Below are 14,051 nucleotides of genomic sequence, written 5' to 3' on the forward strand. Positions count from 1 at the left end.
CAAAATTGGGATCAGTTGTTTTTGGCCTGGACACATCCAACGAAAGGACGAATTGGTAAGAGCTCCACTTCGATGACACCTTTCTTTATGAACAAGATAAGAACTCAGATCCTTCATAGAAGATTTTGACAATGCGGAGCCTAACAGCCTGATCGAATTGGAACCTTAAGAGATTCTTGACAGTCTAGTGTACCCATGTGTGTTAATGTTCGTAAAAGAAGCATTCAAAGCCAGAGCTAGCGGGTACTCGATTTGAGATGGACACTTTTTAATGCGTTGTGGATTTGTTTGAGTTTCTCACCATGTCAGGGATGATGAGATGTCTCTACTCAGATGTGAACTCCGATGTAGACCGTTAAGCCACAGAGTCCAGATGCCCCCCCCCCGCTAAAAAGAAAGGAGGTGCAGGATAGCTTCTCCTCGGAAATCTATCAGGGAAGTTTAAGCTGCAATTCAACTCAAAACGATCACTATAACAGATGAGCACAGGTTTTTGAAGAGCTCTTAAGGCGTAGTACTCAGCTTGATACCATCTTTGCTTGTTTCTGTAATAAAAGTTGTGGATCTCATAAAATGTCTGTCTTGAAATGGTTGACAACAAGGTTTGGCCCTTGTCCAATATGTTTTTTGTTTTTTTTTGTTTGGTAAAAATGCTGCCTGGTTGCATCTGGGCTTAAAAAGAAGCAGCAGGAAAAGTGCATTAATATGTTAAAAAGTACTAGAAATGTATATTTTTGCTTTCTAGAAAATTGTAAAGGACAGGGAAAAATTATGATCTGCAGATCATGTCATCAATGAAAGAAAAGTAGAAAAACTCATGCTTGTGTTAAATGTTGTTATTAAACTTTATGGAATTCCTCTGATTTAAATTGAAATGTTTATGACGTTATATACATATGATTAATCAAATGTATGAAACATAGTACCATGTAAGTACTCAAATGTGTACAATTTCAGTTTTTGGCCGTCTTTTTAGTGTAAGTTGAACTCAATGAATATGTTCAATTAACAACCAAATAAAAATTGATAATATGTGCAAATTTATCGTTATCTTGCTCTATTACTTTTCCTTTTTTTAGGCATTGTATCTAGATCGGGCACCCTTACGGTATGAAGTGATACATCAGACAACACAAGTGGGTAATAGGGCCAGTCGCTGACAGAGTTGGTATGGGAAAACTAGCAATCAGTCATCTATTATGTATTAGTCTCACAGTGTGTTTAGTGCAGAGAGGTCTTTGAACAGTGTGTGTTTTCTTCAAGGTATTGGTGGAGACCCAGGTTTTAATGGTACTAATTTCATTGACTCTGCTGGAGGTGTTCCTGCATGGACCCCAAAAACTGAGGGCATTATTCTGATTGGAAGAGAGAGATTTGGGGGACGATGCATGAAGAGAATGCGGCAGAAAGTACCGGACACAGCACAAACTCTGTAAGCTGCTTCTCATATGCTCAAAATCTAAAATAATAAATACTTTTTCAAATGGAAAAAAGGTGTATATTAAATATGAAATGTGCTTACCAATATCTAGCTACAACCTTTAACAATCACGTAACAACAAGGCAAAGCTGATTTTTCTTTGTGCTATCTCCAATATTTTTATTTATGTGACTAATTTACTTTTGGGAAGGGATTTGTTTAAAAAAAACATAAATAAGTAAAGGTAATATATATGCAAAAACATTTTTTAGCTTTGTACAGGAAAATCAAGGCAATAGTTTCACCCAAAATGTTGTTGCATCCAAAACAGATGGTGTGTTCTTTCTTCAGAGCAATCACAAAAGGAGGTGTTAGGCAGGATAGTCACAATGCTCTTTTCCGTACAAATCCATATCTTTTTTTTGAACGGTGATCAGGTGCTGTCTTGCTCCAAAATGATAAACACGTTAAAATTATCATAAATGTAATCTATATGACTTTAGTCTTTTGAAGTCTTTTTTTAAGTCAAAATTTGTGTGAAAAACAGGGAAATTAGAGTCATTATAAGAAAAAAAAAAAAGGAAAAACATATCTCGCCAGTCGTGTGAGTGTTCGAAATGTAACGCACACGTTTCAAATAGTTAGTTATAGTATGTATGATCTTTTATGAGACTTGGTGAAAAAACTATGATAAAGTTTTGCATTAATGACATTCAAATTTTGTGCAAAGTTGAACACTCTTCATCACACAAATATTCTATGGGATTCTAAAGAACTGTGCAATATAATATGCATATGCATAGTTTATGGCAAGCTTTATTTAATTTTTTTGGTTGGACTGTCCCTACTAAGGAGCGCCTTCTTTACACATGTCTCCACCTCAAAGGAGAAAGCAACTCACTGCTATTCATTCATGAATCGCTTTTTAGGGCCCGACTGAACCAGTTGCTTGTTTTTTCTCAGCCCTTGGGGAAGTCAACACACATGTCTTTTCATCTTCTGGATACTTGCAGCACGTTGTCTCCGAGGACGACGCAACGGACGACGACCCCCACTCACCACAGGAATGGAGATTCCTCTGTCCTTGCGTAGCAGGAGCTGAGCTGCGCCCCTGAAAGGAGCTTCCACATAGGGCTTTACTCAGGTGTACATAGGAGAAAACACAGGCCTCCAGCTGGCATCCTTTGGAATCTGTTTTGGACGCTGTGGAAGGAAACGTAGCTACAGATGCTTGATGTTGTGGATCTTTGGAACCAGCCCAGGCTTGGATTGCAGCCTCAGCAACAATGAAAATGGTAAGGCCCTCCTCCACGTGCCCTAAGGCCGCCAGCAGAGGAGAACAGAACCGGTTTGTCTCATCATTAGCCATGTCATATTATTCCTCCAGTTTGAGAGTCGTACAGAAGGCTGATGTCATGGTTGTGAAAGTGTCTTGATTGAAATAAATTCAGGTCTGGTTCTAAAAAAAATAGTAAACAAGCGTTGGCACAGTGACGACCCATGGAAGTAGTTTTTTTTCCAGTGATTTTCTCAAGAGGAAGCCCAGACGTGACCAGACATGGGATTAGATCAGTAGCTTAATGTGTGAGAACGTGGTAGCGTTGGGTCACGCGTAAACCATCAAGAAAATCAAGAAAAATCGCTACCAGGTTCCGGTTGAACGAGCAATAGACAAGTGCCTTCATTTTGTAGTGAGAGTGCTTGGGATGTTCAAAGAAACACTCCTCCTTTCTGTGAATCAGTCCATGATCTGAAGGAGCCCTTTTTTAGTGTGGCCACATTTGAACTGAATGAAATAGCAAAACCTGCCAAACTTCCAGAATTGTTGAGGAGTTTCACCGTCGCAGAAAGAACCATGAAGCACTTTTGTGTACCTGGAGAAAAGCTAGCGATGTAGCTCTTTGAGCACACATTAGCACTGCAATGAAAGTTTCTTCTTTTCCGGCCTGTCAATTAAATTAGTGAGAAATTGATTTGGTGGGAATTATTCTTCACAGACTAGCTTGCAAATTGTATGAAATTGCAGCTTTTCAGGTGAACTTTTCTCATTATCTCATCAATGTGGTTTTTAAAGATGGCCTTGGCCATGAATAATGGAGATCAATACATGGGCATGCTACATTTCATGGAGCAGATTTAGCCTTGGGAGAGTATTTGGCAGTTGCGAAATTTTCTGTTTGTGCCAGCTGTTAACAAGACCTGAATTAATCAGACTGTTAAACGCATGCCGGTCTCATTAAGAAGTGGGGCAGGTGATACATCAGTTCCCAGGCGGTAATAGAAAGCGGTCGAGCCATACAGGAGCTTGCCAACATAGCGACAGAAAAAGTATGTCGATTCTATTTGAATTATGAACCATTTTTCGAGGCTAGGAAGTATCCGTTTTTCTTAGGAAATAATAGAGTGCACAAAGGAAGGTCATGGTCCCATCCCATAACTTCACAGCACATTTTTACACCCCCACACTTCCTGCTGGATTCATATCTGATGCTTGCTGTCCATTAGATGTAGTGACGTTGTTCAAGAAGGATGTGAACGCACCCTGTTTTCCCTTTTTCTACTAAGATATCAACTCCCCAACACACATACTCCAGTAAGACCTTGGGTCAGAATTGCAAGGGCAGACTGCAAAATTGCTTTTCAGCCAAACATTAGCATTATTGATCTGAAATATTCCTCCAAGTGCTTGGACAGCCCCCCTTCACGTTGTATTTGCTTATTGCTACCATTTGTCACCTAGGGAACGTTGCACATTAAGATCAACTTGCAGTCCACAGTTCACTGCCAAACCACTATTGGAAGCTGCTGAATGCTCGGAGAGGAAGCTTTTCTAACTGTTAAGTGGAAACCTGACAACGTGTTTCCGCAACAATCCTTGCATTACCTATCGGTCTATTTTTAGGGGGTTTGTACATGGAACAAAAATACATTCTAATATACACTTATAGAATTGTTTGACTCAAAAATGGACAATTCTGTGCTTGTATGTTTTACTCTGGAATACATAATGATTTGTAAGAAAACCGTTGTTGACAAACAAGGACAGAGAATTGGCATTTTGGGGGAACTGTTTCCTTTAAGACCATTTTGACTATGCGATTGCTAAACAAGCTTCAAAAAGGTTGGCTGGCGAGTGCTGAAGAGAAGCAGTTGTCATTCAACAAAAACGGGAGTACAAAATGAAAGGATCCAACATTGTCTCAAGGTTTTGTGCACGACGCGAATATAATTGCCTCAGTTCAGTTTATCGAATCTTTCCCAGGTTGGGCTTTGAGTCTGTTGGTCCGGCCTGCACGAGCATGAGACAGCAGAGCTTTGAGACCGAAGAGCGGCTCCTGCTGAGCGTTGTTAAGTTAGCTGGTAGTTGAAGATTATCCGTTTAAGTCAGGCTGCCTTTGACTGGCGGTCACATTCCTTTAATTTTCTCCACCTAAAAGTTGCATTCCATTTAAAGTTTGTAGTACATCAAAAATTGCCAGTGAAGTTTAGGAACCTATTCTTCTCTGAGTGCTAATGAGCAGTGCTGGCTCCATTGAGCCCAAAGAGCGTCTATAATACTGGAAAAAACTTTTGTTTTTTTTTGTTTTTTATATTTTTTTTTTAGATTTTTTGTTTTTGATTTTGTCAGTGGAGAACAAGATGCAGAATGAGGGTCTGGCACATGCAACCAGCAAACCTTGACTTTTAGATTGAGATTCACCCCAGGTACCGCGCAACCTTCTAAGAAAAAGTGTCCAAATGTCCCTCAACACATCCAAACAGTAGGCTACCATTTTATTCTATTGTTGGCAGCTCACGGTTTTGTGATTAGGACCAACCCCACGCAACTCTGGAATAACAAGGTCATTCAAAGACGACAGAATATGGTGGGGATCTGAGGAAAAACAGAACCTGAGCATGATGGATGCCATGAAGGCAGCTGACAGTTAAATTTGGCGTGGACATGGACTGACAAATTGCCTTCCATGAACGTGAGATTGTATTAACTGACATACTCGAGCCACTGTCTCTGCCCATTCTGATACTCCCACACAAGCTATTACCTGCCTTTGATCGGCCTCCCTTTTTAATGCCAATTCTGAGCGCAGTATGCGCCGTCTAAAAAGCCTCTGCACTTATCTTTAACTCTTATTCACAAGTCTCTGTGAACTGCATTTTTGAACGAGAATTAAAAAATAGACTCTCCAACTCATGTAATTGTTACTCAAAATATTTTTTCTTGTAGGCCTTACGTAATGCCACTATGGCAATGTAGTTATATGGGGGGAGACCCATGATGCAGTGGTCAGAGCATAAAAAAAATTACTAAAGATTTTTAACTTTATGAACATACACTTGCCATACAGAAGATTGGAATTCGATAAGATATTTTTAGAAATCTTTTCCAGTATATCTCAGGATTGCATAAGATTTGCATAAGAAATTGTTTGTGAAGTGAGCGTAAAGTATTTCAGGGGAGCGCATATCGTTTTGTGAAGTGTGAAGCATAAAGTAATTCAGGGGACGCATATGTTTTTGTGAGCTAATGCCAAAAAATGTATGCCAAAGTAATTCAGGGGAAAAAATGTTTTTTGTGGGCGAACGCACAGAAACTTTAAGGCCAAAAGTATGTCAGGGAAAACGCATAGTTTTGTGAAGTGAACGGAATAATTCAGGGAACGGCAATAGTTTGTGAGCTGTTTGAACGCAATCTAATTCAGGGGAAACGCATACAGTAATTTTGTTGAAGTGGAATGCGAAGTATGTCAGGGGAACACACAAGTTTGTGAGCGAACGTAAAAGTATTTCAGGGGAAACGCAATCCTTTTTGTAAGTGAATAGGGCTGTGCGATATGGACAAAAAAAACTATCGCGGTATCTTTCAAACAATTTGCGATTTCGATTTTAATTGCGCTTTTGACTCACAGACATGCTTTTACAGTCATAAATCCATTCAGTATGATGATTGAAACATATTTCCAAAAGAAAACCAATTAGAGCTTATCAAAAAAGTTGTACGTTCTCTAGAACAGTGTAAGTCCAAATAACCACTCAGTCAAGGTGTTACAAACTATCAGACCATGATCACAAGATCTCGGGAAGCATAGTTTTGTCAGTGACCAAAAGTACCTCATTGGAAAATATGGTTTAGTGAGCCAACGCAAAATATTCAGGGGAATGCATACATTTTGTCCGAGCGAACATTACTCTAAGGACTGAAAAGTTTTACAAGAAAGTTAACAGATCGATAAATAATTTTTTACCCATCTATTTTTTTTAACTCACTCCATGAAAATTAGTTGTTGTAATTTTTTTTTTTACAGATTCTTTGAATAGAAAGTTCACAAACAGTCATTTTGAAACGGAAACAACTGTCATTTCTATCATAGTCACTTGTCAGTGTTGTCACCTGACACATTACATGCATTCTTGCCTTCTATATAAGTATTACTTTAATTCAGAAACAAAAACGTGTGTATTAATTTCAAAGTCTTTTAACTGTCATGTTTTTGTTTGTTTTTACCTTTAGGGTGCAATGCAAGCCAGTGGGGTCTTTCATCTTGCGGTTGACAGCCCCTCCTGGAAGGAGAAGGGGGCATGCAGGAGCAATCATTGGCCGGAGGCAAGGGGGGTGCCAAAGAGAAGATCGCCGCTCTGCAGTCGGCTGGAGTCGTCGTCAGCATGTCTCCGGCTCAGCTGGGCAGCACCATGTACAAGGTGAGAATGTTTTTTCTCAGTGTGAGCTGTAACTCAGAGGCAGAGTCACCACAGAGCTGTCACCTCGTGTTTTACCTCACTAAATGCTCAGTGGTTTTGGGTTCTGTAAACTCAAACAGTGAGAGCAAGCTTTTAAAGAAAATTTTTAGTAAAAAAACGAAAAATATTTTCCTTCTCTTAGTTTTAAAGTATCAAGTTAGCAGTTTGCTGATAACTCTTTTTAAGAAGATTTATCCGATTTGTGTTGCTCTACCGAAAACGGCTCTAGAAAATCAGCATTCGTGGGCCAAAGCAGTAGGACACTATAAAGGGCCCCTAGGCAAGCACAGCAGAGTTGTTACCTAAGATATTCCATAGAAAGTTACACCGCAAGAGGGAAATTAACAAAAGCGCCATAGAATATTTTCTGAAGAAATCACTGACCCTGAAGACTGAAAATTCAAGCTTGCCATCACAGGAATAGAATTAATATATATATATATATATATATATATATATATATATAATAACCTAATATATATAACATATATATATATATATACAATTATGTTATAATATTTAACAACCCACTGTTTTTATATATTTAATGAAATACATGTTAAAAAAAAATCATAGGTCCCACAGTGTTCGCGGTACGACGTAGGGTATTGTTAAAATAGCAGACAAATAACACAGCTATAAGAATTTAAAGAATGGAAATGGCACACTAGTACACTTATGTAATATTTTGAGTGATACAGTTTCCTGATCGTCAATTTAACACAGAGGGTGAACGGGCTAAAGAATCTTAACGCTGCACAGTGGTAACAAACATGAATGACGCAAAAAATAAGATAGAATAGAAAACAATATTCCAATGTGCTTAAATGAATATCACAAAATCTTTGCAATATTTGTGATATTCGAAAACACTCTAGTTTACTGTTACGGCCATGGACGATACTAAACACGCTCCATTCTTGCCCCCTCTCTTTTTGCTAATGAATGTAAGCACAAAATACTTAATTTATTTGTGTTACTCAAGCTATTTCCTGCAATCCATGTTTAGTTTTCAGTCTGCAGCCGACCGCACTACTTACCTTAGAGGCAGTAAGCTTCAGTATGTTTCCAGATAAACCTGCATCTTCGTTTTGAAACATACATTTGCAAAGGAATTCTCGCAGAAAAGCACCATTCCGGCGCGCGTGTGGAAGTCAACCCTTAGATGAGAAATGCTTTTCAAAAGTCACAAGCATCACCCTGTAGCTGTAGCCTTTGTAAATAACTATGGAAATAGCTATCCTGCTCTGGAACAATCTACATTGTCTTTGTATCATACAGTGCATTTTCACAGCTTCCTGTAAAGTTTCCTATGAAATTAACCTTTATAATGGCCTTAAATCCTGAATTCACAGAGACCTTTTTTATTTTATGCAGAGGGATTTCCAGCTTGTTTGGAACCACTTTTGATAAATCAAATATACTTAAATAACGAATATATTGTTCTATTAACTATTAGACAACCACCAAGCTATGGTGTAGCTAGCTTCTAGAACACAGAAAAATGACACACACACACACACCACACACACCACACACACCAAACTCAGAAACTCAGCATGAAAGATTTTGTGGCAACGGCAGGTCAATCAGAGTGGCATTTTCTCCTAAATTGAAAACTATAAAACATGGCAAGACAAATACGTAAAACCCACATCTCCACAGAATTGTTTCCAAACGTGATGAAAAATAAACATTCATTTTGTATCAGGAAAACGGCCGCTTTACCGCTAGTTGTTAAAACCTGCATGAGTTTCCTTTCTTGTTTGGAACACAACATTAGTCTGGTTTTGTCCTGTTGTGAAGCCTTCTTATCCCATCCTCTTTTATTTGCGACAAAAGAGTCGACATGGACATATCTTGTTTATGTTCCTCTGAAGGAATAAAGTTAACGGTTATAGGAACAACATGAGACAAAGAAAAATGACAGCATTTTTTCATTTTTAATGTCTTTCATTTATAAAACACCACTGTTACAGAGCTTCTCAGGTGATTGTACATAATGCAAACAAGCTTTAATTAACAACAAAAAAAAAAGTAACACTCAACTAAATGAGAATTCTTTGTGTTTAAAACAGTCACATGAAACATAGAATGGAAAAGAAAACAAAGGAACATGGCGATTTACATATGCACAATTGAACTGTGCTGCACAAATCTGGCTTTTGTCCTCTTCTTGTTCATTGTAGTTTATTGGGTAGCTTTAAACTTTAAGCACATAATACTCCTTAACTAATTAAGCACATGTTAACAAATCATGGCAGTAAACTGGTTGTATGACTCAAACAAATCTAAGTGCAACATGTTACCCCAACTATGGACACAGCCCTGCTGACAAGTGTTATTTGACTCCCGGTTTACTCTTCCCTGTTCTCTTCAGGAGTTTGAGAAGAGGATGAAGTGTGTAACTTTTGAACGGGACTGGAAGTCGGAAACAACACCCCTCCCTGCATTAGGACCTTCCTGCGCCTGGCTGGAGCCACACCACCCTTCTCCTAGGCTCAACAGTGCGCACACTTTGTAAGTTTGAAGTACATATTTCATATTTGCACTAGAAGAAAGAAACAGTTTAAAGTCTAATCACAAGCCTTCCCGGAGCGTCGTAGAAGTGTACAGCACAGGAACATATCCAACCTTCTAATCCAGCCACCAGCAATGTCAGCCCATGTTGTTGCATTATGTCATGATGTTTTCTCTCCTTCTGCAACAGAAATACCTCTCTTACCGCTTCCTTGGTAAGTAGTTGACTTCTTTTTACAGTTAACCAGAATGCTCCATTTATCGACAAGGGGCCAGCTCAAGTGGCAGGTTTCGCAGTGATGTGTACGTTCTTGAAAAAAGCATAGTATCCCATTGGCAGTCTTGATGATTTATCTCCGCCTCGGTGAGATCTAATAGTGTGATTTTTTGATGGCACAATGAAATGTTCACCCTTTGCATTAAGCACTCATTTGTGCAATTGAAAGCCTTTGACATTCTTTTATTCCCTTTGTACAGTTGCGTGACCTTCTGGCTTTCCCAAGTCTTTGAGGGCATTAAATGTCACTTTTCTGTTGCCATTTAAAAGCATAGACAGTGTCCTGGCTCCTGTAGTTGTTTCAAGCAGTGTACATGGTTCATAGTAGGCAGGCCATTGCCGGCTACAGGTTAAGAAGCTGTACCGAAGACTGTCATCGTGCAGGTAAATGCTGGTGATCCACAGTTGTTTTGTAATGGAGGGCGAAGCGAGACGGGACTATTTAGTCTTTTTCTTACGACAGCGGTGACTAAATTGGAGTGGGGCAAAATGGACCAAATTACTGCAATCTAGTTTGCATTGAAAGAGCGGAACTACATGTCCACCTGTCCCAGGCTTTTAGCAAGGATTTTCATGTTGCAGACACCGTTTTTATTCATTCTGACATGCCTCACTGGAAGGTAAAATGTGTGTGGGAGGACTTTCTCCTTTCGCCCTGTAATTGCATCTCTCCTGCCTAATGACATGCATTCACATTTTATTCCGATAAAGAATGAAAAATGCAGATTTTCAGAAGTGCTCAGAGTTGATGAATATTCTTAGTTGGAATCTCATATTTATCAGCCTCAATTATGCAAGGTTGTCTGTATCAGAAAAACAAATGGGCGAGATTTTGCTCAGATTTCAATAAACCAATTTGGGTGGAATGAGTGGGAGGAGGTCAGCATGGAAATGTCACCGAATGTATCGTACGCTGACTGTATCGTTACAGCCCTCCAGCTGTTCTGTAATGGGAAGAATAGGGGCGGGAAAAACAGTGAGTGAGATGAGCTCTTAAACCGACACGCATCACATCTCTGTATCTGCCTTTGTGGCGAACAGAAATTGGGACACATACTTTGAGAAAATGATCACAGATTCGCTGACTGTGTGATATAATGCTACAGTGGCGCAAAATTTGTGGATGCGTACCAGCTTTTATTCTTAGATATAAGACTTGAGCTTATTAGTGCTCACCAGGGTAGACGGCTTGTACCAGTTGTTTGTGAACTCGTTCTTAAATTGGGAGAAAGTTCGCACTATATGGCTTAGGAACTAGTTTAAGTTGTAACTAGCTCTGTATTTCGTATGGTTGCACTATTTGTTCTTAACGCTCATAAGTCATAAGCTCACTTTTAAATAAAGTGCAGTCGAGTAATATGACATTTATCTTTGTGGATCCAATAAGCATCCTTCAAATCTGTGAACTGTGGTATTGTTAGAGCTGAGTATTTCAGTTTGATTCTATAGTTCATGTTTCATGATTATTTTGCCTATTAATTTTTTTTACATAGATAATCAATAACTTGTATACATAAATATGTAAAGAATTTTCATGAAAATATAATGCAACAGTTCCCAAAGTAAAAACTTCATTTTCTACAATTCATTTTTATTGAAAAACTTATAAACCTTTAAAGACAGAGCTTTTGTGTAGTTATTACTCAATGGTATATGCGTTTCAGGGGCAGCTGTGGCCTAATGGTTAGAAAATCGGACTTGTAACCTGAAGGTCACAGGTTTGAGTCTCAGTGCCGGCAGGAGTTGTAGGTGGGCAGAGTAAATGAACAGCGCTCTTCCACCCTCAATACCCATAGCTGAAGTGCCCTTGAGCAAGGCACTGAACCCTCAATTGCTCCCCGGGCACTGGAGAAAATAGCTGCCCACTGCTCCAGGTGTGTGTTCATGGTGTGTGTGCGCACTTGGATGGGTTAAATGCCACAGACTGCCATCTGTTTGCATTATTTCAACTTATTTTGTAAAATAATTATATTAAAAAGTGGAATTCATGGTGAAAAACTACATTACCCATAATACTGTACAGAAAATTCCACCAATCAGAGAGTCAGGGTGAGCAAATTGTGCCAAAGAAGAAACTCCCACGAAGAACTGCATAATTTGTAATTGAGTCTCTCCACACAACTCTCAAAATACTTAAATATTTGTATAAATATATTCCATACTTTGAGGGGGCAAAAAAACTTGTCCATTTGCAATGCTTAATAGGATGCAGTACTTTCCTTCATTTAAGCCGTTAAGTACACAGTCTTTATAGTCTTTTGTCAGATTTTTTTACTTCTTTATTTGTATTTTTTTTTTTTTCTTAAAAATGTGAACAAATGTACCCTTATGAAAATTAACCATGGTTTTGTTAGAGTGAAAGTGTTCGAAACATTACCATTTCTATAACCAGTTTTACCACAAATACCATGGCTAAACTATGGTTAGTGTAGCAAAACCATGATTAATTTGTGGTTACCATGGTTTAACCTTTTTTTTTTTTTTCTCAAGTGTAGTGAAACCATGGTTAATGTTCATAAGGGTCCACCACATATGTATCTGTGAAGTGAAACATTGATGTATTTTATTCAGTCTGAAATTTTATTCCAGTGTTTATACATGTTGTTTCTACAACGTTTAATGATGTAACACTCAAATATTTAGTAGTTTAAATCGTAAGTTAGTGTCCATTTACACCACACCCAGGCTAACTAACTTGGGTAAAGCTGATTTGGCCAACCCCAAAACATCCTCAACTCAATTTAGAGAGAGAGAGAGAGAGAGAGAGAGAGAGAGAGAGAGAAAAGTAGTGTGGATTTTAGTCTGGGTTGTTGCCATATTTCTTTTGACAGGAACAACAAGAAAGCTGTACTGAGATCCCCCATCATGTCTGGGTTACACATCCCATGTGTGTTTTTTTTTTTTTTTTTTTTTTAATTAATGTCCGCTGGTTATATTTGGAAATACATTTTAAATGTTGCATCATGCTGCTAAGGTGAATCCTCGAACAGGCTGTACTTCTTTCTCCGTTTTCATTCATGTAAAGTTAAATGTGGTGTCTGACAGCTTGGAAAAAAGTAGCATTTGCCATTTTAAACCGTACCACTTTTGACAGCTGAATCAGTAAAGGGTTGCACTTTTTATTGATTCAACTACCATTAGGTTGCTGCAGATGTTAATAATGACATGAAAAGTCTTAAACTGCATGCTTTCTCTTCAGGCGTACTACTTCATACAACCCTGAAGGTAAAATTTAACATCAGTGGCAGCTTGTCATAGTAGTGAAGCTCTGTAAATACAAAAGCATAGGAAGAAAAATGGAAGTTCCTTGCTACTTAACACAGATACAGATGCAGAAACCCTTCATATTATCATAAAGATCCATTATATCCATTGTCATGCATCATCATCATCACCACTTCCACAAACCATTCCTCACAGTTCCTCCACATGGTATCTTTTCAAACAAAAGACTGGGTCTCATGGGAGCTTAGTATAAATGTTTTTATGGAACGTATGAATAACTTTGAGAAAAAGAGACACGCTAAAAATGGCTGGTCAGATTTCATTTTTAAAGTTGTAAATACGACTTTAAAGATAGATCATACATGAATGAATGTTGCTGTTTATATTCCAAGTCATTTGAATTTATACACTCTTAAAAATAAAAAATCTTCCAAAGGGGGGTTTCAAAAGCATGCCATAGAACAGTGGTTCCCAAATCCTGGTTCTGGAGAACCCCCAAACACTGCACATTTTAGATGCTCTCTATTCAAACACACCTGATTCAACTCAATCAGCTCATTAGTGAAGACTCCAAGACCTCAATTGTGTGTGTCAGATAGGAGAGACACCAAAAGCATGCAGTGTTGGGGGTTCTCCAGGACCAGGATTGGGAACCACTGCCATAGAATAACTACTTTGGGTTCCCCAAAGAACCTTTTTTTTTCTTTGTGTAAAGAACATTTTAATAATCTGAAAAACTTTTTTCCGCAAAAAAACAAAAAAAAACAAAGGTTCTATCATTACTAATAATGAAAATTTTGTTCTGTTTGCGACAGAAAGTTATTGTGGACTTCTATGGTTTCATGGAAGAAAATGCATATTTTGTTCCATGCA

This window comes from Cyprinus carpio, chromosome B1 (genome assembly GCF_018340385.1).
Source record: "Cyprinus carpio isolate SPL01 chromosome B1, ASM1834038v1, whole genome shotgun sequence".
NCBI lineage: Eukaryota > Metazoa > Chordata > Actinopteri > Cypriniformes > Cyprinidae > Cyprinus > Cyprinus carpio.